Source organism: Micromys minutus (assembly GCF_963924665.1).
Source record: "Micromys minutus genome assembly, chromosome: 4".
Taxonomy (NCBI): domain Eukaryota; kingdom Metazoa; phylum Chordata; class Mammalia; order Rodentia; family Muridae; genus Micromys; species Micromys minutus.
The window spans coordinates 34,723,197-34,743,622 of record NC_137973.1 but is presented as its reverse complement, the minus strand read 5'-3'; the positions used below and the strand labels follow the sequence as shown (position 1 = coordinate 34,743,622).

Sequence of the window (20,426 nt, the reverse complement as noted above, 5' to 3'; positions counted from 1 at the left end):
CTGTGAGCTGGGACCAATGGCCTAGCAGTTCTCAACTTTTTGTATGCATTCTGAGAGCTGGGAATGTGCCACACAGAGACGCCCTTGGGTGCTCACCCCACAGCTTTTGGTTGCGCAGAGCTGAGATGGAACCTAGGAATCTTTGTTAGAGAAGTTAGCCCTCCCCACGCACCCGACCCAGCATATGGTGGAGATCAGTCGCGTCTCCGCCTTGGCCATGAGTTTTATCTGCAAGTCTTGCTTCCTTTAAGTGAGCAGAGGAAGGGGAACAGAGGGAGTAGGAAAAGAACCAGGTAGCTGAGAGGGTCTGGCCTGGCTCGCTTAAGCGAACCTTGTTTTCACCCAGGAAGAAACCCACAAGCAGAGCATCGAGCCCCGCCCGGGCGATTAGTGCTCCGGAAACCACGGGGACCCACTGGAGGCTTTGACTGATGCGGCGTTCTTTTCCATTTCTTCTCTGATTACATTGATCCTGTACTTTTGCTGATGTTGTGACAGTCTAATTATAGACTGCTCAGCTGCTGAGCAAACAGTCGTCCCCTCTTGGTAAATCTGCCTGTTACACAAGCGCCAGCCCTGGGACACTGTCATTATGGGTAGCCAGCCCCGCGAAGAGCCTTGGGCAGCATAGCCCTGTACCCTGTACTCTCGGACACTCACTGCCTGAGCTGGAGGCAGTGGTGGTGACCAGGACAGATTTTTTTTTTTTAAAGAGATGGGGGAAACAGAGACCCAAGACATGGAATGATCAACATCACACGCAAAGAGGAGTGGAAACCAGGACTTGAACAAGGGGTGGGTATCCAAAGTCTTCCCCCCTCCTCTTTTCTTCCCACCCAGCATCCACTAAGTGCCTATTCTAAGAATTTTGAGGCGGAAAAGTGCCACCTGCCCAAGAGAGGAGTATAGCAAGGTTAAGGGCCAGCTGGACAGCCTCCACCCTAGAGACTTCTCAATCCATTTTCCTGGCCTTAGGCTCAGACTTCAGAAACGTGTTTGCATTGTGCCCCAGAGCCAGGAAGAGGACACGGTGCCAAACTGCCTGCACAAACCTCACAGGAGACTGGCTGAGAAGCTAGAGGGGAGAAAACATACTCCGGCCACCAGCATGTGAGCTTCTTCCTTCTGGAGAACTTGCTGCTCTGAAAGGCAGAACCTGGTTCCCAAAGGGAAGACAGAAATGGCAGCTAACCCGCAGCCTGGCCTTCTCTGCCTGTGAGTTAATCAGATGTATCTTCCAGTTCCAGAGTATGAGAAGTTGGTGATGGCGTGCAATGAAGGCATCCACACACAGATTCAGGAGGTACTGAGGACAATTACATCCCGTTTTCAGGGTCAGCAGCAGCAGGACCTGCTGCTGCCTTGATTTACCATGATGTTCAGATGTCTCCTGTACAAATCCTGCCATTGGCCTTTTAGGCCACATGCCTGGTTGCATGGTTGATGGGCCAAGTTGATATCCAGCTGTCTGGCTGATTCTGTAGGCCCCTTGCTAGATTTTAAATAAATTCCATCTTGCTTAAGCCAGAAACGTTGCTTTTGAGTTTTTGAGACTAAAAATCCACACAGACATGAGGACTGTAAGACCCATATGTGAGCAGAAAATGACACCTGTTAGGGGAGTGAGCCACTCCCAGAAGCAGGGCATCCCCTTCCTTTGGCAAAGAGTGTGAGACAGCAGGAGTTGCTGATAGGAACAGACTCCTGTGCTAGCAGTTTCCAAGCTGAAGAAGGCTACTGGGGGAGATTCTACAGTGCTGGCCCAGGGGTTAGTCACAAGATAGGAGGCGATCAATTAACAATTCACACACATGAAATCCCTCTTCCCAGTAGAAGAGTTAAAACTTTAATCCTCCAGTAAGGGTTGTAGAAGTTAGGGCAAACACAAAAAGGTATTGAGAACTTATTCTTTCCTGCTGTCTTCTGTCTTCCTTGACAACAGGTTTTAGCCAGTAATGAAATGAAATGCAAAGTTGGCAAAGGACCCTACTGTCCCCTCCCCTTCCTCTGTTAACACACAGCTCCATGAAGCACATAGGTAAATCTCACCATTGTCTCTGTCTCTGTATCAGGAAGTTGAGACTCAGACTGACGAAGCTGTCTGTTCAAGTTTCTAGCTTGGGTAGAACTGGGATACAAGCCCCCTGACCCTACCCTCTGTCCTTTCCCCCAAGGACATACCTTCGGGGACGTGGGAAGATCAGAGGTGGCTAGGAGGGAGCTGGCACAGCTCTGACAGTCTGTCAGTGCCGGGAGTCATCCTTCTTGCTGTCTGGGTGCCATCAAGCCCTCCTTACCACATCCCCTCTCCATCCCTAGTAGCTGTGCCTCTCGGCCCTGCTGCTTCTGTCTCAGCCGAGGTCGGTAATGCCACCGCCCCTCGTCCTATTCCATCCACTCATACCAAGTCCTAGGGTCTGTTCATACTGGACTTCTGTGTTAATGTGGGTTTTACTGCTGTGAAGAGACACCACGACTGTGGCAATTCTTATAAAGGAAAACATTTAACTGCAGCTGGCTTACAGTTCAGAGTTTTAGTCCATTGTCATCGTGCTGGGAAGCCTGGTGGTACACGGGCAGACATGGTCCTGAAGAGGTAGCTGGGAGTTTTGCATCCAGATCAGCAGGCAGCAGGGATGAAGAGACAGTGGGTGTGGCTTGAGCATTTGAAACCCCAGAGCCCACCCTCAGTGACACACCTCCTCCAACAAGGCCACGCCCCCAAATAGTGTCACTCCCTATAAGCCAATGGAGGTCGTTTTCATTCAAACCACACAGCTTCCTTTCAAATAAAAGCTGAAAGCTTTACTTCTCCAAACTTAATTTTCTTTCTGCAATGCCAAAATAACAACAAAAACCCAAATCCAAAACAAGCAAAAACCATATTGGCCTGAACAAGCCAGAGAAGAAATAAAGGTCAGTGTAAAACTAAACCATAATCCTTTTTGCCCCTAACTCACTGAGATACAGACAAAGCATTTATATGAAAGTATATTACAGTCACCTTGCTATTCCTCTATTTCTTAAACTGTATGTAGATAGCACAAATTTGCTTAGTGTGGGGGGACATTCATTAACCTATGTTCTTATTGAGGTCTTACACCGCTTATAAGCATATTAATAATGCCGAAACTAATCACGTTGAGGGAGAAAATTGGAAGATATTAGAATGAGTATTATAATTTCTCACTCTGAGATGATGTAATCAAAAAAGTCAGGACATCGGAAACCAATAAATTAGAGGACAGGTGACCACTATTCCCAAAGGCTTTCCCGTCCAACAAAGTCTTTCTTACCCAACAAAGACAGTAATGGTGGAGTACTTGACTTGCTGGAGTACTAAAAATAATTTTACTGAGACATTTAATTTCTAGGGTGATTCTAGCAAAGGGTACTCTCGTATTTTGAAGGCTGTTTTATCTGTTTCCCCACCCTCAGCTTCTCTAGGCTCAAACCAGTAGATTATTCTGAATGAAAAAGAAAGATGGGTCTTTGAAGCATTTTGATTGGCTATGTGCCAGCAGAGGCTGGAATCTGGCAAGAAAGAGCCAAGAGTCTTGCATGGACAGTTTAAGTATCTGGTTCCATGTCCTGAGCCTCCTGCCAACTTCAAGGTGCCACAGTTTGTGAGGTAGAAAGAACACAGTGTATTTTGTAAAAAAAGAAGAAGAAGAAGAAGGAGGAGGAGGAGGAGGAGGAGGAAACAAAAATTCTAAAAAAAAAAGTTTAGAAAGTCTATGGTGGTTTAAAAAAAAAGTCTGAGGAAAAACATACAGGTTCAGGACTATAACAAGTTTCATTTCTGGATCTTGGCCATCCCTGTCTCCCCATTATAGAATTACCTAATTTGTTTAGGAAGTTAAACAAAATGTCACCTAAGCAAAGGGCAGACCAAACTTTAGGTTTAGAAGTTAACCTGTGGGGAAGAACGCAGAAGGGACTAACAGGGAAGAGAAGGACCAGCCAGTGGGGGGGGGGCTGGTAAAGACCCCAGGGAAGGCTGAATAAAGCATATGGCAAACATGTATGTCTGAAGCGTCATGATGAAAACCACTAATCTGTATGCTAACCAAAACATCTACCAACATCAGCAGCTATGTTTGATGACCAGATCCATGTCAAAGGCCAAGGTAACGACCTGCTTAAGGGTTATTGAGATCGGAGCTTTGTAGAAGGTCAGTTATTTCCCCAAGGCTTGAAACCCAGTTCTTAGAAGAGAGCAGAAGCAATCGTCTTTGTGGCTTTGGGCTAGGCAGACATCCTTTAAACAGGGCACGAGACACTAAGCATTAGAGATACGAAGTTGGGCTGATTGAAAATTAACTCTTTTTTTTTGTCTGATAATAACAGTAAGCTGTAAGTCAGCTACAGGTCGAGAGAAGGTATTTGGAACAGATATAAGGAGTTAGATCCAAAATATGTGAAGAACTGAATACAGTTCAAATGGGTGAAAGACACACATAGGTACAATGAATGGTAAACATCTGAGAAGTTGCTCAATAGCACTGGTCACCAGAGAAATGAATGTCTAATTATAATGAACTACACATCCTGGTTTTCAATTTATGGAGAAAACACTTGGGCCAAGGAGATGGCTCAGAGGGTAAAGCTGCTTATGGCCTGATGATGAACCAAGTTCCACCCACAGATCACCCACAGTGGAGAGAACCAGCTCCAGCAAGTTGTTCAATGACTTCCACACGCCCACCGTGGCACGCACATCCACCTCCAATAACAATAAAATGTAATTTTTAAAAGTTTAAACACGATACCAAAATGGTACATATGTGGAGTCCTCAGGTGGAAACATTAAACAGATTATCCATTCTGTTTTACAAATATATCTATTTCTTGTTTGTTTTATGGTTTAAGCTTGTTTTTTCTTCGGCTGTTTATTTTTAATAACTCAGAGAACTGAAAACATATTTAAAGTTTTAACATGTGTATACTCTGTGAACTAGAATTTCCAGTCTCCAGCACATGCTTGACACACATGAGTGTTGTAGAGAAGAGACACAGAAGAATGTTGACAGCAATTTCACTATGGGCCATCCAAAACCTGAAGCAAATGAAATGCCTGTCAAACAGCAAGCTGAGTGCATAAATTGCTGGTTGTTTGATGATTATGTAGTAGTGAAGAATGAGCCATGGTTACATACAACACAAAGAAATCCCATTGACAGAAAAAAGGCTCACCCTCTGTTCGCCCGTGTAGAGTTCAAAGGCTGGGACGATCCGTATATGAAGCTGAGATCTTCATATTGGTAACCCTGTAACATAGTGAGTGGCAGGGACCACGGCTGGAAATGCTCTGGTTGACAGCTCTGTGGGTACACACACCCATCATTTTGTATACAATAATAGACACTGTGAGATCGGATGGGGCTCACATTATCAACCACAAACCTGGCCATATAGCCTGAATTTGTGTTCAAGAACATGTAAGTTCTTATACTGATGTCTTATACTGTTATAGTTTTGGGACCTCCCCTCCCCTACCAGAGAAAGCATGTTCGTGAGAACTCTTTATAGCCTAGCAGACACTGTAGGGGTGGTAAGAGGGCAGAGGAGAACACTGATTCAGGAAGCCATCTAGCCCCCAGTACCCAGCAGAGGGTCAACGATACTCAACGAGTGTTTATTAACTGCTTTCTAATTTACTTAGTACCCGTCATGAACTTTTTATAACTATTAATAACTATTTCCCTAATATCGATCTCACATTTATCCCGTCTTTACTCCCATACTACAGATGGGAAATAGAGGTTTTTGGAGGATAGGATAAGCCAGTCAGTAAAGCTGGGTGTGGCAGACCACGCCTATAATCCCAGGAGTAGGGAGGTGCACACTGGAGAATCAGTTAAAAGTTAGCCAAGGTTACTTACGGGGTTCATGAGGTATTGTATACATAAAAAAACAAAAACCCAAAACCAAAACAACTTCTTGCAAGGCCTTCCGGATAGTTACATGGTGAAGGAGATTTTCACTCATCAGCTTTAATTCTGAAGCACAGCCATCAACTACTTGCAAGAAAATTAAGGGCTCTGTATGTGGGGGTACCCTCGCCCGAGAGCAGTAAAAAGCAGCAAAGCCCAGCACTATTCTCAGGAGGGCTGAGCTGCTGTCCTTAATTTAAGGCTTTGGTGATGGCTTCCCAGGTCCGCCAACTGCTCACAGGTGATCCCGCGGCCAGAGAATCACCTGCTTCCTTTCCCCCAGGACCGCGACCTCACCTCCAGCCAATCTGCTCGAGAAATGAGAAAGATTGCCAGGGCCTAAGAGTTTTCCGACTTCACAAACACAGCGCAAGGCAGGCGTGGGCTTCCACTCCTGGCTCCCGGAAACCAGAGAGCACTGGGGCGAAGAGTGCCTAAAACTTTGAAAGAAGAGAGCCCACCAGGGAGCAAATTGGGTAGAGGGGAGAACAGTCCAGGCAAGGGAAGGCTAACGGGGGTTGTAGAGAGAAGCGGAGAGGTCAGAGGGAAAGTGTCTCCCTCAACCCCAAAAGTTAGTTCGGTGCCCACAAAAAAAAAAAAAAAAAAAAAAAAAAAAAAAAAAAAAAAACTTCTCTCTGTTGCGCCTGCGCTAGGCTGCCTCCTGGTCACCCCGCCCCTTTGAGCCGTCGGAGGTTTACTTGTCTCTGGGCAACCATTGACCAGGGGAGCCAATCAGAATGCAGCGTTCGTCCGGGCCCCCCACCGTCAGCGCTGGGCGCAAGGATCCCGCGGGGCTCCGGCCGGCGCGCCCCGCCCTGGCTCCCCGGGGAGGCCGGCCGCGGGGCGGGGGCAGGGGCGGGGAGGCGCGGGGGAGTGGTCAGGCCGGTTAAGATCGGAGGGGGCGGCGGCCGGACCGCTCACTCGCCGCAGCTGTCTGGGGGCCCGCAGTCTCCGCACCGCTCCTGCTGGGGGCTGCCCACGCCAACCACCTGCCTCAGTCACCTCCTCTTCCAAAGCCCAGGTGAGTCCACGCTCCCCTCCTTCACAGGTGGGAGGATGCTGCTGCGGTCCTCCCGGGGGGGAGCCGCGCACTCCCGCTCCGGGATGGGTCTCGGCAGAGCCTGGTGGGATGCCCCCGGGGGGAAGGAGGCTAGATGCCCGCAGGTGTCAGGACCGGTCCGGTTCCCGGATCCCTGGCGCAGGCTTACCTCCGTGAAGGAGCGCAAACTTTTCGGACACTGACCGGACTTTGGGAAACTTGGGCGAGCTCCTGCTGGCCCGGCGGCAGTAGTGTAGGTGGCTCTTTCCCTGCTCCTGCTAGTTGGTACTCTGGCTCTGAGCTGCGCCCCTGTGGCGCGCACACGGAGCCCGGAATCCGGGCGATTTTGAACCCCGCGGTTTTGGCGGCGCAGATGAAGACGCAGCGGTCCGGGGCTAAAGCCTGGCTGGCGAGGGGAGGGCAGTTTCCTGGGCGCAGTGCCTTCTCTCTTTGGGACTGTGGACACCCCGCGCGGGCAAATGATCGAAGCTGTGCGTCTCTCGGAAACTTCTCGAGAATACGGCGGCTGTGAAACCTGGTTCCTCCCCTTTGGGGATCGAAAGTCGCTTACTGCGTAGGCTGAAAACCATGCAGTCAGTTGACTCTGATAGCGGTGCTGTTGGTGGCTTAGAGGCGCAGCTCCGGGATCGTCGGAGATCAGGGGTCAGGGGACTGACTCCTTTAGCGCAGTCTGAGAGGGGGATGAGAGCCCTTCTCCACAGGAAGAAGTTGAGAAACCTTCTGTGCCAGCTGGTAGCCTCTACACCTAGCGCGGGCGGGCGGGCAGGCTACCTCAAAGTCCTGGAGGGCTGGTAAGGAAATGCCTAGTTGGTTTTTCGAGAACACAAAACTTCCACGGCGGCGTCGATTGTCATACCTAGGTGGGCTAGACCCCTCTTCTCCCCCTCCCCCTTTAATGGAGAAACCCTTCATAGCTCCAGTTCCCAAGTCTTAAGCCCCCTCCCCTCTCAATTTGAGGATAAAGTGCTTACCAGCGAATGACTTAGATTTACTGATTTATTAAGAATAACTATATATGTTATCGTTTGATTTATGACGAGTTTGGTATTCTGGAAGTAAAGTTAAAATGGTCAGATTCTCCTAAATTAGGTCCCCAGCTGTCCCTGCTACCCTGGGAAATAGGGTGACGGTGGCCATTGCTGGCTACAACTTCCACTGTAATTTGCTTGGCAAGGCAGTGACGGAGCCAGACAGTTAGCCAGGCAGCCCAGAGGGTGGTAGTCGAGCTTACCAAGAATTCTATGGAGCTGAAAGTCACCAGAGGTGTGATTGTTTTTCCACATCTCACCCTGCAGTTGAAGGGTGTGGGGTGAAGAGTAAAAAGGACTTTTCTCTCCCCTCTGCTGTCCTTGTTTGTGGGGATGGAGCGCTTAGTGTCTCGATCAGATAGCGGAAACCTCTCTGGTTTAGGAGTTCACACACTGGGAGCTTTTAGAAGGACGAGTTCGGCGTATGGAATAATTGCCCCAGTATCTGCACAGGATGTCACTTACTGTCATTAAACTTGTGGGGGTAGTTCAGCGATCTCTAGACTGTCAGCAAAAGAAAGGTCCCGACGTTTTATGAGTAACTTTAGCGTGTGCACCTAGAACAAACGGCCACACTCTTTAGTCTGAGTTTCCCCCATAATACCTACCTTGTATCTAGAGATTAAGTTTGTGAACCCAGAAGGGAGGACTTGGCTCTTGGCCTGCTGGTCTGAGTGTGAGTGGAGTGCCAAGAGCTCACTCTTCAGCTTTTTCAGCTCTGCTGCAAGTGTAGCTACCAAGTTTTCTGCAGGTCTTCCAGCCTGGACGCCTGTCCCCCATCCCAGCGGGCTCCCAAGTGTCCGAGGCCAGGCAGGTTACACTTACCTTCCACTGCTCATCGGAAAGTCTAGGAACCACTCAGCAGTGAAGATTTCCAAGTAGGCTGTTGCGCCCTGATGTGCTATTAGCTAGGCTCAGCTACCACACAACCAGGAAGCTGCATCGAACAAACGTTTCCTTCCTTCCTTCCTTCCTTCCTTCCTTCCTTCCTTCCTTCCTTCCTTCCTTCCCTCCCTCCCTCCCTCCCTCCCTCCTTCCCAGCTCCATCCACTAAGTAGTGCCCTGTGTTCACCCTTCTCCGATGCTGTGCTGTGCTTAGAGTCAGCCATGAAAGAAGGGCAGCCTGTATTACTTGGAAAAGCAGTAGAAGCAGAGATCTGTTAAGAGTTAAGATGATTTTAGGGGTTTCTTATCTCTTTCTTGTCCTCCTGAAACCCCCCCCTCTCTCTCCCTCTCTTTCTCTGTTTTCACCCCTGTCTCTTTTCCTCTCTGAATATTTGGAGATAAGTAGGGAGTGAGGCAGAAGGAGGTGTTTCTTGGTTTGTTTTTTCTTATTAATGAGATAAGGGAGCAATACGGGGAGATGCCCTCTACCATCCACTGTTTTGACTTGTAGCTGTTCAAATTCTGTTGTGATGACACCAGCTCCTCCATATTTAAAGATGTGCTCAACGAGTTTTAAGCTACCTGAGACAAAAATAAAGCTGGCGTCCTAATTTCTTGAGCCTAAGGTTTCTCCCACTTTGTGACCTCCTGATTGGATGGAAAGGAAGCTTTGGCTTAGAGTTCAAAAGGTTTCTAGAAAACATCTTTACATAACTCTGTAAGGGAATCTTCTGAACGTTTTCAAATTAATATTCTGTGCAGCTGGGCCCTGGTTGCTTGCTCTTGAAGTGTTTGCAGAGCCTTTTGAAACAACAGAAGAAAAGCCCTTAATATGAAGAAGTAATTACCGACGCGAATCAGCAGCGTGTGTAAGGATGTTCAGTGGTTTCAGAACATTTTCAACCATGGGTCCTTAAACTGTAGTGGTTCTTTATTTTTCTTGGATAATGGTGGTTGAGTCAGAAAGTGCTTCCTAGGTGGTGTTTGGTGCCAGGTGCCAGGGAGGCAAAAAGGTATTGGAAAGGAAGAGCTTCAGAGGCCAGGCTAGAGAGCTGGCCTAGCTTTAGGATATACTTGAAGAACTTGTTTTTCTCTCAGTCGTCCTTGCACGTGGACCCCAGAAAAGTGGGGTTTGTGGTCACTGCAGAGCCTTCACCCCTGCCTGGAAAGTACATGCATGGCCTTGTGTGCAGACCTATCGTGTGAATGCACATTCTGCTGGGGGCGGTTGTTTCTCGCAGAGAAGGAAGCATGCTTGAAGTCGCTATCCTGCTGGATCAAGGGACCAGATGGAGCTTCCTGCGTCAGGAGCACCTGGTTTAAAAGGCCGGCTGGTTTCTTGATCATCTTTTCAGTGAAGCTTCTGCAGCACGGGCTGGGTGGGAGCTGAGGTGCCTGTAGTTGATCAACAGCTGAGACTAAGGCTGGCCAGCTTCTAGCCCCACCCCCTGAGCACCTCCACCCTCCCCATCCTCCCAGCCACTGTCCTCCCAGCCCCAGCAGTTCCACTCAGCCTTTCTCTGTCTCTCTCTCCCCTGTTCACTCAGCTGCTAGCTGTGCTGACTCTTTCGTTTTGACTCTTTGTTTCTCGTTGTCCTCGCTGACCTGGTTTAGAGGGGACTGTGGACAGGAGCTAGAGGAGAGCATGGGGGAACCCTCCTGTCTCCTTTGTGCCTGGAGCACTAGAGTAAGAGCCCCAGGGAACTGCCCATCCCTGAGGAGTCTCTGCCTTCCCTCCCTAAGATTGTTGTTCCCTTGCTGTTCCATGGTCAGGTCTTCCTTAACCGTCCTCCTTTGCTGTCCAAAAATACCCACTTAGGTATTTGGAGAAAAAAAAATTGAACACAGCCCACTCCCCTCTGACATCTGTGCAGGCGCAGACTGATCTCTTATCTGAGAGGACTGCCTTACCCCACATCTGTCTGCTCCAGTATGTTATGGGTTTTTTTTTTTTTTTCCGTTTTGCACATTTTCTTGTTTTTATTTTAATATTGAACTGAGGGGGGTTGTTGTTGTTTAGCCATACCCCCATTGTCTCCCCATCCGGCCCCATCACAAAAACTGAGTGAAGGAAATTACCCAGGGATCATGAACCATCCCCTCATCCCACCCAGTACCCCTTAGCTTCTACACTTGGCCTTACGGGACGAGGCCAGGTACCTTCAGTGTGGCCTGGCTGCCTGTCTCTGACCATCTGTGCCTGTGGTGACCCCTGGCCCTGTTTGTCATTGATAGAGTTTTGCGTCAGGACTCCAGCTGCCTGAGGCTCTAGTGTGAGCATGTGGACCATGGGGATATAGAGAAAAGAGGACGGTTAAGGCACACGGGTGTTTGCTCTGGGTTGTTCATGGAGAAGCAGGCACTTCTGCTGCTGTGCCCCATCCCAGACTGTAGACTCTGGGCTCGCTCCCTTGCCTCCTTTGTAGGCTGATCCTTCACTGGGGAGACACCTGGACTCTGATCCTGGCAGACCCTCGACTGCAGGCTTTCATTTCTTTATTGTCATCTGTGTAGCAGACAGATTCACTGCTGTCTCAGAGACATAGGAGACCAAAGCCTGGAAAAGTTGATTTAAACAATAAATCAGTTTGTCTGTTTAACTATGTTTAGTAATCGGTGCAAATACACATGAAAGTTATTTTCTATCCTTCCTTTATATTAAGTCCTTGGAGTCTATGCTGTATTTTGTATACACTATGTGCTTCTGTTTGGACTTTCTACCTTTCAAGAGCTTGTGGCTACTATATTGGGTGGTTCAAGTCTGGCCCATGCGTGCATGTGTTTTACTCTCAGATCCTGGCTCTCTGTGTGTGCGAGGCAGTGGTTAGCTATCCAGAGTGACTGGAGAGTGTATATAGGCTGTATGTTCTGTGTGGGCAGGGATCTCTGTCTCCTGCCTTCAGGTCTCAGATTCCTAGGAGAGTGCTTAGCACACAGTAGGTGTTTGGGTATCTGAGCAGATGAAAGGCAGTTCAGCTATCAATCACACTGACTTACTGATGATGAGCATTTATCCTGCAAGGCAGACTTGACCCCTTCAAAACCAAAACAACACCACCCAAACCAACCAAACAACACAGAAATAAAACCCAACAATAACACCAAAACCCCAGGATATCTCTCTCTCTCTCTCTCTCTCTCTCTCTCTCTCTCTCTCTCTCTCTCTCTCTCTCTCTGTTTCTTCTCTTAGAGAACGGCTAGAAGAAAGGTAGATGAAATCTGAGATTGGCAGGGGACCAGGGCTGAATTTTATTAACAGCTCAAGTTTGCCAACCATTTGTCATTAGTTAGAACGCACCAATAATTAAAAATTCAAACAAACATCCAAGAGGAGCGAGCTATCGAGGCGAAGATGTCTGGGGGATCTCTCGTGACAGTCTGTGGGCAGTCGTGCTGCTGAGCCGGAGTCATGGCTCTATGCTGGTAGGATACCATCTCTTAGAATGTTGGTGCCCCTGTAAGTATTGCACTGTGGATTTCTTTCTCAATGTAATGCACCCCCCCCCCACATTTAGTTAGAATGTTTCTCTTTGCCCTTTCCCTATTCTTAGAGGCTCACCACCAGCCTACCTTAATACCCCTACCCCAAGTGGACAACATGTAGTTCCCAACAGCCCTGAAATGGGGGCCAGCTTGCACTTAGACATTTATGAATGGGGTGTGTATACATGTCTTTCTCCGATAAGTACTGCATCTGGGAGCTAAGTGTTACAGGTGCCTTTCCTGATAAGACCCAGGGATGCTGCCAGTGACTAGGCAGGACTTGTAGCCACTTGTCAGGAACTCAAGTTTTCGCTTTGCACAGCTGAAGGTTTTTCAAGGCTCTCAGCTGGAGAGCTGAACAGAGTGCAGCCTTTGAAATAAACCTGGGGAGTGCGGCCTGGTCCTCCTCTACAAGGTCTCCTAGGTTTTTTTTTTTTTTTTTTTTTTTTTTTTTTTTTTTTTTTTTTTCAGTCCAGTCCACCTCTAAAACAAAAAGGGCTGGCTCTGTTTGGGGAGTTCATACCAGTAATGTATGATTTAGAAATTTGTGGTGTAACAAATCATTACAATTTGGGCTGTCAAGGCTTCCTGTTGACACCTTGTGGGGTGTGTGTGGGGGGAACAGGGCTCAGGGGCTCTCTGCTTAACTGCCAACCCATGGCATCTGCATTCTGACAGTGTGAATACCTAGATCTGCAGTGACTTCAGGGTGTTCTCCTGAGAATCTGTACTTCCAGGCCAAGCCTATTGGAATACCTGCCCCAGTGTTTTCATTCTGTGCTGTGCCTTCAAGGTCCCAGCATGACTCCTCTGGCTTTATCTCCCCACCCATACTTGCTTAGGTGTCCTATTTTGAAAGGGGAAAGCAGAGTTCTGTTTGGAGTCATGTCCAGGTAGTGTCTGGACAGGGCACGGTTCCTGATAACTACTGGGTATTGGCATCAGAAGGGGGGGTGAGAATCTCAGTGTACAGCAAGGCAGCCCCCCCCTCTGTGCCTCAGGAACTCTGCCGTGGGAAACTGACCAAACACTTTGCCTTTGGTAAACATCCATGTGAAAATGGCTACTGATAACCCTGAGAAAATAGACTGAGGGCTCCGTCTGAATGTGAAGGAGCCTGAAAGCGAGAAAAGGACATCTGTGAAGGCTGGTGTCCCACTGATGGAGACATGTCTTCTCTGGGCACAGTTTTCTGGCCAGGGACGGCTAATGTGAGCTGGGTAGGATGACGGTGGACATTTGGCTGGGTTAGTTGTAAATAGGACTGTGTTACGTGTGGGTGTGAGCGTGACGGGGGCTCCAGCAGTAGGAGAGCAAGTTCTAGTTAGAAAGCAGGGAGGGATGAACACTGGTTCTGAGCTCGCTTTCTTCTCCCTCCTGTCTCAGACCCAGCCTGTAGGGAGATGCTACGGACATTCTGGGTAGGTCTTTTCCCCACCTCAGTTAAACCCCTCTGGGAAGGCTCTCTCAGACACCTCATACATAGCCAGAGATGTGTTATACAGAGGAGTCTACATCCTTCAGGTTGGCAATGAAGAGTAATTATCACAGTGGGGTCCTGGGAGGAAGTTTTGTAGGATACACGTATACTTACTGTCCTTTGAAAAAAACAAGGCATTTGTTTAGCTGATCCCATTGGGCTTTCTCATCTGGACTTTTCTGTGTACTCGGAACACGCACTGAGTCTGTCTGTTGGCTGTACTTTCTAAATGTGTTTGGGGCTGTGCAAGTCTCCAGAATGTGACTCTTCACTGTTGGGAATCCAGGCTGTGGTGAGGGGCTGGAAGCCAACAGAATAAGGGCTTATGTGTTGCCCTAGGCCTTAGATAACTTCTGGTCTTTATGGTTCCAGAACTGCAGGGAGGGAGGGGAGTAGGGACTGAGGGAGGGGGTAGGGAGGGAAGGAGGGAGGGAGGACATTTCTTCAGAACTTCAGCCCTGGCTTTGTTTTTCACTTCTCAGCTACTGGCTTTAGATGTCATTCAAAGAACCTGGCTGAAGCCTGGTCTGCCCCTCAGTTGTGGAGCACTTAACTTAGTAGACACAACCCCTGAGTTCTGTATGTTCACAATGCATGCAGATGTACAAATGCATGTGTGTGCATTCCTGGGTTCTGGCTCTTTCCCCTCAGGTCAGAGACTGTTAAGTCAAACAATATGGATGTATAGGAGGTGACATGTCTTATCTGCTTGGGTGGGCCTTCGTGGTCTGTCCTAAGTTGTTTCTGTTTTCAGGTATGTCCCAGGCTAGCCCTTGGGGGTCTGGTAATGCTCTATAAATATACCCACCTTTGCTTAGCAGCTCCTGGTTGCTTTGTCCTCTCATGAAGCGAAGCTCTCTTTGGACCAACACTCCTGAACCCCCAGTTGCCAAAGGACACCCTGCTGGTTATTTACCCTGGTCTGCCATTACTGCAGCCTCTCAGTGCTTTTCGGATCATCTGATTGGCTGGCTCTTTCCACTTCTCTGTTCTTCCGAGAACATCACCCACCCTCCACCCCCAACTTAGCCAGCATTTTAGAGCACCCATAGGCCTTCTTCTCCGAACCATTAACTCCTAGCGGTCCCATACTTGCTATGACCATTCTGGTAGCTCCAGTGAGGTTGGATCTATCCCAAAGTTGTCATGACTGGGGTGGGGGTGGGGAGCAGTTTCTGTCCTGACAGCTGTCAGGTATGACAGTTCTGCACGTTTCTTCCCAGCCTTTAGCACCTACCATCTGGTCTTATCTCACTCCAGTGGGTCAGAATTCTGATTAAAACATGCTTTTTTTCCTGTTCCTTCTACTTAGTGCTACCACCCCCTCCCATGGCCACCAGAACAGCTCGTTCTTCTGGAAGTTTCTCTCCCACTCTGCTACCTACCTGCTAACCCACCAGAGGGATAAGAAACCTTTTCATTCCCTTTCCTGCCATGGACCAGCAGTGTGTCCTTGGTCAGTTTACAGTGTGAATATCCTCTTGCTTCCACAGTGGCCGCCCTTGAAATGAGTGGAAATAGCATCTCCTTTATAGGGATTTCAAGGACTCTTAAATATTCAATTAGTGTTCAGCCTGTGTGTAGAGGTCAGAGGGCAACTTGTGAGAGTCTGTTCTCTTCTTCCACCATGTGTGTTCTAGATCAACAGGTTTGGTGACAAGCACCTTTGCCTGCTGAGCCATCTTGCCTGCCCTATCCTGTTTATATCGAAGCCAGACGGGTCAGATGTGGATAGAACCCTTGATATCATGGTCTTGTTGCCTGTCTGGGATGTGGTGTAATTTCCTGGGGCTGAGCGTCCAGGTGCTTTTCTTGTTTTGTGGCCTTATCTGTAGTGGCTACTGTTATGCAAAGCAGCCCCAGAGGGCCAGGCCTTGGTGCCTGGTTGGTGATTCTGTAGAATGGGTGGAAGTTACCTTATGGGGACAGTGTGGGGCTGACTGGAGGATATTTGTTTTGAAACTACAGGTGTGTGGCCTCTTTGAGAAGTGGGACTTCCCAGACACAGTGGGCTGTGAGTGATTTCCAGGGCCTCTCTGTCAGGCACCACTAAGTCACATTGGAGGCTTCTGGGTCTAAATCCTTTGGCTCTAGAGCAGGCAGTAAAGTGTGATCCACTCAAACAGGTGAGGGGGCCACAGTCAGAGTCAGCAGAAGGCAGCTTGCTTCTCTCTCTCTCTCTCTCTCTCTCTCTCTCTCTCTCTCTCTCTCTCTCTCTCTCTCGGTTGGAACCAATAACTTTTTGTTCTAGAAATGCTTGTCTGAATAGCAATAAGAAAAGGTTATCTAGTGCACTTGTGGGCTTTGACCTCAGTCCCCTGGTGTCCCCTAGCCTCCTGCCCTCCAGGGCCCCTTGAGGGGAGGAGTCAGCAGTTCCTAGAATTAGGACCTTGGCTTCAGGGACAAGGTCCTGTGCTTTCATGAACCATACTGTTTAAACTGGGGATGAGGGAAAGCTTGGTTTGGGAAGGTTACCTGGGAATTGATTACAGCAGCGGCTTCGGTGTGTTATTTCTTTACACACCCCTCTACTTTATAATGAATAAGAAATAAGCCTGCCCTGTAGTTTTCCCTCACTTGGGTCACTGAGGTGAGAGGCAGCTTGGCCTGTGCTGAACATTTTCTCAGCCACTTCTTCTACTGCTTAAATGTCCAGGGTTTTCAGTCTCTTTACCTCTAGCATCCTCTCATACTCGGGGAAGAAGAGTTTGTGTGGAAGAGACACAGAAAGGACCCCTCCCCCCAACCCCACCCCGACTGGGGGTGTCTTTGTCCCATGACCATATTAGGAGCCTCAGGTCTGTCCCAAGCTTGGTTCTTGCCCATGGATGGCACTTAGCCCGACCTGAAGAGCTTTGTGAGGAAGGTGCACATTTTAAAAAGATGGTATTCAGGAACAGTGAAAGGGAATCTTGCCACCACGGGGAGGCAGGGGAAGAATGCTGAGAGGTGATGGCTCTTCTTTCTCTTCATTCTTAAACCTACAGGAGAGGCAGAAGAAAGCATTGCTCAGTTTCCCCTCGTGTGGATGACAGGCTCAGGGAGGTGAGCTTCAGCTCAAACTAACGGCCAGTTCTGGAACCACCTTTGCGTGGTTCTCTGTAGAGCCACAGTGACTGTTCCTCAACATTGCCTTGACTCTGCTGGACTTCAAGTTTGTTCCCTTGCTGTGTTAACTCTGCTAGCTAGAATTTGCCTTGGGCCAGGACCTTTCATGAAAGGAGCAAGTTTGGTTCATGTGATTTTGTGTGTGTGTGTGTGTATATGTGTGTGTGTGTGTGTGTGTGTGTGTAGGTCACAGAAGTGTTGATTTAAAACAGTTAATTAAAATGGAAACTGTTGAACTAAGGTCTGGTGTGTTATCTAAGTGCCAAGGGCTGTAAATTATATTTATTCTTGTTAAACCAATGTTGAAATATTGCAGGGATATACTTTTGATGTTTAAAATCACTTGAATGTCAATAATAGTATCTATATATATTTAGAAATGTATTTTTAATTATGTGTATATATATGTGTCTGTGTGTGAGTCTGTACACATATGATTATAGGCACCCTGGGAAGCCAGAGGAAGGCATTAGATCTCCTGGAGTTTGACATATAGGTGGCTGTGAGCCACCCAACATGAGTGTTAATGTCTATACTGAGGTCTTCTGCAAGAGCACCACACACTTAACCACTAAGCCATCTCTTCAACAATTCCGTCCCCGCCCCACCAAATATCTTATTAATTTATGTTTTTCTAATGAGCCAAGGGTTTCATAGGTATGCTGCCTAAATTTATAAATGCATTTGGGTCAGCTCGGCTTTGTCCTATGTGAATTATGGTAAATTGGGAGAACGAAAACCGTACTATGAATGTGGCATCAGCCCATGTCCCATAGTGTGCGTCTTTATGGACCCCATTCAACCCCGAAATTTACTCCATTCTCCATATTTACACCCAAAGAGGCTGGTATGGAGGAAGCCAACATAGAATCTTGAATTTCCAAAAGTCTACTTACTGCCTTTAAAAAAGAAAGAGAAGTTCTCGAAGCTGTAGCCAGTAATCAGCAAGAGGGCATCCATCAGAGACAGGCAGAGAGAGGGCGCTTTGTTTGGTCCCAAGTGAGAAGTAGCTGCCTTGGGAAACCTGAAAATGTGTTTTGACACTGAGCTTTGTATAGTCATGGCAGATGAGCAGACCTGATATTTTGAGTTTCTCTCTTAACATAAGCAGTGGGTGTCTTTTTATTTTGAAAGTATGCTGGGTAGGAACTTGAAGAGAGACCTTCCAGAGGGAAAGCCTTCTCTTCCCAGCATCTCCTGCAGAGGTCAACATTTAAAGGGAGAAGGAAAGCTTCTGGATACATTGGATTTACCTGATGCGTGGATGTGGGAGTGAGACAGGGAGGAACTGAAGAAGTTTAATTTAGGGGCAGATGAGTGGAATTCTCATAAGGGAAAGATTTTAGAATGTGGGTTCCGAGATTCTAAATTTCTATCAGTGAATACATCCAAGTCCAAAGGATATAAAATGCACTTTCTTTTCCACACCCACCCCGAACTGAAGATGGTACTTGGTTCAAATGGAGCTATGTTTAGGTATAGAGTTCTGCATGTACAGTTTCACACTTTTCCACTCATGAGCTATGAGCAAGAATGTATTCTTACACACAGAGCAGGCACCGTTCGTTTGAACAACTGCACACTTCTGGGCATGGCTGCGTATGCGCGTTAAATCATTTATCCCTCTTCTACTGATGTTTGCTCTTGACTATGATGATCTCTGTGCATCCTTGCAGCTATACTGGACATCATAGGAGAAAGGGAGGGGCAGAATGGATAATAGAACTTAAAAGTTGAGACTCACATAGTTCTTCAAGGAGCCTAGGGCTGTGCACCAGAGCTACCCGCTGTCCCACATGAGACTGAGCTTTGCCCCTGTGGCGGGCTAGTAAATAGCAATGAAAATAATGTTATGGTTGGGGGGTCATCACGATAAGAACCGTATTAAAGAGTCGCAGCATTAGGAAGGTTGAGAACCAGTGAACTAAACCTTAGTTTTTAAACAATGATCTAACGGACTAGATCTTAGTTTAGCAGGAGATTTGGAACCAGCTTTTAAATATATATATCCAAATATTCTTCTCTCCCTTCTCCTCCCACCTCGTCCTCACCATTTCTTTGTATTTATGGATTGGGGTTTTTTTTGTGTGTTGGCAACTTCATTTCTTTGAGTCAGGGTCTCTGTTTAGCCTGGACTAGTCTCAAACTTAAAATTCTCCTGTCTCCGCCTCTTAAGTGATCCTAGGCATGAGCCCCAATGCGTGGCTTCCTTTACTTCCTTTGAATGCTTCCTTCTTCATAGTAAACCCTCATATGTATATAATTTACATATTTAAAAAATTCAGTCCCAGCTATTTGTCCTTTTGTATTGATAGTAGATCTTTATGGCTCTTTCCTCTCTATTACAAGCTGATATAGCTCATTTCCATTTTTTTTCCCCCAGAACATTCTGGCTATTTCTGCCCCTCATCTGTTGGGAACCTTACCCAGTATAGCATGGGTTTTAACTTTGAATCTGCTGCCGATATAAAGCTGTGTGAAAGTCTTAACACGTGCACCTTTTACCCCAAAGGGAAGAGCTAATGGCTCCTGGATTCTCTGTGGTCACAGAGAGCCCTTCTGTCGTGTTCTAGAACAGTTCTGACTTTAGCAGCCCACAGGGTTCTTTTTGGAGATTTTCTTAAAATTGTTCCCTTCGCCTCACTCGTTGACCACACTGTGACCACACTTCTCAGACATGGCATCAAATGTGTGAGCTTTGGAAGTGTAACCAGGGGGCAGACAGCGTAAAGCAACTCAGTCAGTGTGCCTGACTGAAGTCCACCTCACCAGACTGCAGGTGGTCTAGCTTCTAGATGTGGCTCCAAACAAGACTCAGACCACAGTAACCTTCCTGAGATCTTTTGGATTTGTTCAGGCATATGTCTCTTGTATCCCGCTCACCAGAAAGAAAGGGAGACAAAGAACCACCAAGGGTACAGTGAGTACAGAGAAAAGAGAATCTGGCTGGAAGGCAAATGCCAGCCCTAGTAGATATTAGGTCTGCATACAGGCTGTGCTTCACTGAGGCGGCCATGCTAGAGCGATCTAAATAGCTGCAGACTTTTAAAGCCTCTTTAATCTTTCCCTTGCAAACGCTCTGCTATAGCAAGCAGAGGGGCCACCCAACCGCAGAACCCACTAGAGCCTGCTTTGATCCTGGGTTAGGGTGGGTCATTTCCAGCTGAGCAATTTGACAGTCCCTGAACTTGTGTGTTCCTGTGCTGGCCCCTGTCACCCCCAGATCGTTCCTATCTCCAGCCGTGCACCTGCTTTCTTCCCCTCTGGTGTTCCAGCAGCAGCTCACCATGGCTTTGTAATCTTGTGTCCCTCCATAAGTGAACACTTCTGTGCTTTCCTTTTGGCCCCATCAGGGGGACAGCCTCTCTTTTGTCTGTCTGTTGTATATGCTTCCTTTCACCAGAGCTGTGTAAACCACATCTTATATTGTTGTCCATCTCTGTAAT

General features: G+C 47.7%; 1 protein-coding gene across 2 annotated transcripts in view; it reads left to right on the top strand.

Annotated features, from left to right (window-relative positions):
- TENT5C (terminal nucleotidyltransferase 5C) overlaps positions 1-20,426 on the top strand; it is a gene marked incomplete at its 3' end in the record, with an annotated part of 103,660 nt that overhangs the window by 80,512 nt on the left and 2,722 nt on the right. Inside the window, exon 1 of one of the 2 annotated variants that reach the window (XM_080915466.1) lies at positions 6,875-6,957. The exons of the other annotated variant lie outside the window; for it this stretch is intronic. Of the gene's footprint in view, positions 1-6,874; positions 6,958-20,426 lie in introns of those variants that run through there. 2 annotated transcript variants of the gene reach the window in all.